Source organism: Bidens hawaiensis, unplaced genomic scaffold, assembly GCF_021521415.1.
Source record: "Bidens hawaiensis isolate Kalapana, Puna unplaced genomic scaffold, B.hawaiensis_p1.1 tig00014338_1, whole genome shotgun sequence".
Taxonomy (NCBI): Eukaryota; Viridiplantae; Streptophyta; class Magnoliopsida; order Asterales; family Asteraceae; genus Bidens; species Bidens hawaiensis.
In genome coordinates, this window is record NW_027492236.1 from 153,804 (window position 1) to 159,273 (window position 5,470).

A 5,470-nucleotide genomic window follows, 5' to 3' on the forward strand; every position below is an offset into this window, starting at 1 on the left:
TTTATTTTAACACATGTTCAGGTTTGCAGTAGCTGTTCTGGAGCTTGTGGACACATAGGAAGTTTTCTTTATTTTGGACCTAGATTAAAATGTATCAAGACAAGTTTTTGCTGTTCGAATATTATGATTTATAATATATTGATTTATGATGTTTTATGTTATCTTGTTTACTTTGCGCGTGCGCGAATGAATGTATTTATTAAATATTGACACCCAATAGTGTCACGAGTAATGAAACAATATGTGGCGCCCCGATGTATAATCCGCCTTTGGTCGGGGTGTTACACCCGGCCCGGTTTAGATTTCTTGCATAATAATTTACTAACCCTAGTTCAGTCTCTATATAAACAACATTATGTACTTGTAATATTGGTCACTCAATAAAGATATACCTAGTTGCCACCCGTGGACGTAGGTCAGTTTAGACCGAACCACGTTAAATCCTCGTGTTCGTTTACTGCTTTCGTGTCGTGTTCGGTTTCGTGTGTGCGTTTAATCCTAACAAGTGGTATCTAGAGCTTAGGTTCGGATCACACGAAGAACACGGGAACCAACCTTCCGCCGCCGCCACCCTACTGCGCTAGGGTTCCGCCCGCGTCGTCGTCCGATTCTCACCGCCACAGCAGCCGGTTGTCGCGGTTGATTGCCGTCAAAGATTGGAGTGTTCGGGTTCCATACGAAAGAAGTAGAAGTCGTGCACGCTTTACCACCGTGTACCGCCGCTAACAAATAACGCCCTTGAAGTAGGTTTGTTGATCGGAATTTTTTGTTGGGGTAAAAATAAGGGGGCGGACCAAGAAAAGTTAGGTTGCTTTGACAAGTGCAAGACCAGATCCTTTCTTTTCTTTTTTTTTTTGGCCGTTACGTTGGGCAGTAGGCCAATCAAGATCAAATCAATTTCTTACTTCTTTAAATTAATTTGGGCTTGTAAAGAAAAGGCAGTAAGCCCAAAAATTCCGTTAGCCCAGTTTGATAATTTTGTGTGGCCTTTAATCAGTTTCGGTTTAGCAAAGTACGAGCTAAGAACAGTTGAATCGATTCCTATTTTCATTGAAGTACAGTTTTAAGTCAGAAGAAGCGTTAAAGAAACGGAGAACCAGTACCAACCGCGTTTGTCAGGTTTTATCGTTTTGGTTAAAGTTTCTGTTTCTGATTTACAGTTCGTATTTCCGCTGCGGTTTAAATAGGTTGATTTTTTAACAGAGTTCAGTAGAACAATCGTTAAGTTCAGGCTCGTGTTGCTGTGTCTGTCTCTGTTTTTTTTATCCAGTTTTTCGTTTTAGTCATTGTTATGGCAGAAGACGGAAATGTTTCGATACAGAAGTTTGACGGACAGAAGTTCGGTTGGTGGAAGATGCAGATTGAGGCACTACTTTGTCAGAAAGACTTGGATGTAGTGCTTGAGGATGAAAAACCAGAAAAGATGTCAGAAGCAGATTGGAAGAAGTTAGACAAGAAAGCTAGGGCTTGTATTACATTGTCGTTGTCGGAAGATGTGGCGTTTAACGTCATGAAAGAAACCACAGCCCGTGGTATGATGGACGCACTATCCAACATGTATGAGAAGCCTTCGGCAGCGAATAAGGTCTATCTTATCCGAGAGCTAGTGACAACAAGAATGAAAGAGGGTGGGTCAGTTACAACTCATATCAATAATCTTAATTCGATCTTGTCCCGCTTAGTGTCAGTTGACATTAAGTTTGATGATGAAGTTCAAGGCCTCTTGTTATTATCCTCTTTGCCCGACAGTTGGTCGCAAACAGTGACTGCAGTTTGTAGTTCGTCTACAAATATTACTTTCGATAGGATTCGAGATCTGATTCTGGGAGAAGATTCAAGACGCAGAAGTTCAGGTGAATCATCAGGCAATATGCTAGTCACAGAAGGTAGAGGTAGGGGAAAACAGCGAGGCAGTGGGAGCAGGAAGAGGAGTCAGTCTAAGACTCGTAAGGATATTGAATGTTGGGGTTGTAAAGAGAAAGGACACTTCAGGAATCAGTGTCCGAATGGTAAGAAAGAGGTGAACGTTACAGAAGACGACACAGATGACGGGGTCAGTAGTGATGAGGCTTTGGTTTGTAGTGTTGAGAGTAGCGTTGATGCTTGGGTGATGGATTCTGGTGCATCGTTTCATGCCACTCACTGTAGTGAAACGATGAAGAATCTTAAATTTGGGGATTTTGGAAAGGTTCGACTAGCGAATGATGATATTTTAGAGGTTACGGGTATGGGAGACGTTGATTTGATAACTTCAGCCGGTACTTCTTGGACTTTGAAAGACGTGAGGGTTATTCCAAGTTTGAAGAAACGTTTGATTTCAGTTGGGCAGTTGGATGACCAAGGGCACGATGTTAAGTTCGGGAATGGGCAGTGGAAAGTAGTCAAAGGGAATCTCGTTGTTGCTCGTGGAAAGAAAATTGGTTCATTGTATATGGTCGATATGTCACCGAAAGGAGTGGATCCAGTTTTGGTGAAAGACAAAGTCCGGTTCACAGAATCTCGTGGGCAGAAGAAGGTTCGTTTTGCAAGTAACAAACCCAGAGCCAAAGTGAAGATTCAGGATGAACGAGCTAGGAAGGTTAAATCAGTTGGGGGACATCGTGACAGTGGGAGCACAGGTCGTGTTTCAGTTACAGTTCCAGGTCGACAGTGGATTAAGAAAACCAGTATTCCAGCTGTAAAAGTCTCTCCAGTGAATTACTTGCTGAATATGGAGAGTGTTTGTTCTCAGGTTATCTCAGGATCCGGTAGTTCGTTACAGTGGGAGCCGGTAGGGACAGAGAACGGGTCAGGGGCAGTTTCAGCCATGACTGACGTGTTGGAGCTCCGGGGAGCTTCAACGGGCCTTCAGGTTAATTGATGAGAAGGCGGTGGCAACTAGAAGAAGTTTAATGTTCAGATTACAGAAGTACAATCAGGAGTGCAGACGAGAGTACTCAAGGCATCCGAGTGGGAGATTGTTGGGTTCGTAGGCCTTGTTGGCCCGGTTTATTATATGAAGTCAAAAGAGGAGACGGGTGTGGGAGGTCGGGCCCAAGCCCGGCCCGGTTTAGATTTCTTGCATAATAATTTACTAACCCTAGTTCAGTCTCTATATAAACAACATTATGTACTTGTAATATTGGTCACTCAATAAAGATATACCTAGTTGCCACCCGTGGACGTAGGTCAGTTTAGACCGAACCACGTTATCCGTGTTCGTTTACTGCTTTCGTGTCGTGTTCGGTTTCGTGTGTGCGTTTAATCCTAACATCTTACTCTTAGTGAAATAGTTGTGAAAAATCTATCGGTATAGTTACCGCTGATAACCATATGTTAATGATGACCAGTTACCACTAATGACTAGTAATCATTGTTGATCGGTAGCAAGTTATTATTGAGTATTGACGCCTACTTCCCACTTATGTAGCAAGTTGCCACTCATTAGTAGTTACTTATACCACTCATGATTACTATCCATAACTATTTACAACCAATGATCAGTGCCATCAAGTATGCAAAAAATCTGAAAGCGAGTTCTAATAGCATTTCAATAAAGTAACATGAAAATTTTCCACCAGGGTTAGAGCCCCTTGAAACCCTATCCAAAAGGATTTATAACATAGAATATAGTTGGCGATTAGGACCCGAAGTGAAATTTCTAAGAGACAACTATCGATTTTTATTTTGTATTGGGTTTTACCCGATGGTAACTAGCTAGGGTCGGGTTATTCGGTGCACATAAGTACCATGTATGTAACCAAGAAACACCCTACAATAAGAAAAAAGAATCTCAGTCCTTGTCCAAGGATTAAGACATCTTGTGTTTCTTTTCTACTTCGTGTTACTGTGTTTTCGGACAAATAAAATGAGATTCTTACTTCAGGAGATAGAATGTTATTATGTCATACTTTTTGGCTAGTGAAAATCAATCAGTGTAGGCCACATGTACAGCTGGCTAGTTAAAATTTTTTTGACAGGACAAGGTACACCATTTAGATAAGCATGCATTATTATTATTATTATTATTTTTATTTTTTGGGGGAACTAAATAGAAGGTTATTTATTTTTATAGAATTGGTGAGTTGTAGACTTGTAGTTATCAGGATGAGATATAAACTGATAAAATTATTATATTAATTAATAATTCTTTCATGGTATCAGAGTCAAGAACAAACATACACAACAAAAGTGCCGGTGTTTTCGTGTTAAAATATTAGTCTTGATCAGACTTAAGGATGGATGTTGTTTCCTTCTACTGGCATGCTTACGACTTAAGCCACTGACTTAAATTGATTTACCTAACTACAGATGAGATAGTAGATCCCTATAAACCAAACCACTTGATTGTAAATGATTTTTGGACTTAATATACCATATAACAAGGCTTGATCCCACTTTTTTCCCTTTAGTTTTTTAAAGGGCACGGTACCCCAGTTAATTTTAACGATAATAAAAAAAATTAGGCCAGACCTGCTTAATAAGCCCAACCCAATGAATCCTAACTTGGGCCAGTAGAGATAGGAATGAAATATGACCTCTCTTTACCTCCTTATGTTCTGGAGCTACAAAAAGGCACATTGGCACCTATTGTCACATATGAGATGATCTTGATACTTGATCTTCTCTCTCTCCACTTTCCACCATTATTAGTTTGCATAAAGCTTTAAAGGCATAACCCTATTTTTAAAGTTTTTGAGTGCTTGCATAACATCTAGCTCAATGTCTTCGCATGGGTCAGGTTCATGGACTGTGAAGCAGAATAAGGACTTTGAAGACGCTTTGGCTGTGTTTGACAAGGACACCCCGGACCGCTGGCACAATGTTGCTAAGGCTGTCGGTGGGAAAACGGCAGAGGAAGTGAAGAGGCACTACGAAATTCTTGTGGAGGATGTGAAGCACATTGAGAGCGGTCAAATTCCTTTCCCGAATTATAGGACCACTAACGGTGCATGATCAAGGTAAAGTAGTAATTAATATGAGCTGGAAAACTTAATCCAGAGTCCTCCATCATACATGGTACCAAGTGTATAATGACCAGATATATACCTAGCTATCACTTTCTTAATAAATACAATGTTCCCATTTTCAGTTAGCTACCATGTTATAGAAGCACGTTGACTTTAGTTCATATGCATAATAGAAATAAGTCTGAAACATTCATAATTATGTTCGGTTCATGCAAAAACAAGCCAACGACATAGCTAAATTTTTGTTACACCTAAGACTCCACTGCTCTTAACAATTATTGTAACATCTATAGAATTATGCAGTGTTGGACCTAGAAAAAATTTTCACAAGGTCGGAAGAGGGTGGGTACCAAAATTTCATAAGGGTATGACGGGTGTGTATATATATATATATATATAGGCTAAATATAAAATGAAAACCCACTTGAGTTGTGAAAACTCTAGAAACTCATTCTCAACCACATGTTTTTAATTAATGTTTAAATCTTGTGGTCCACAATTAAAGTGAATAAAAAATGTAA

At 40.0% G+C, this 5,470-nt stretch overlaps 1 pseudogene; it reads left to right on the forward strand.

Annotated features, from left to right (window-relative positions):
• The first annotated feature begins 4,482 nt into the window (after nucleotides 1–4,482).
• On the forward strand, nucleotides 4,483–5,088 carry LOC143546419 (protein RADIALIS-like 2 pseudogene; annotated as a pseudogene).
• Nucleotides 5,089–5,470: the final 382 nt, after the last annotated feature.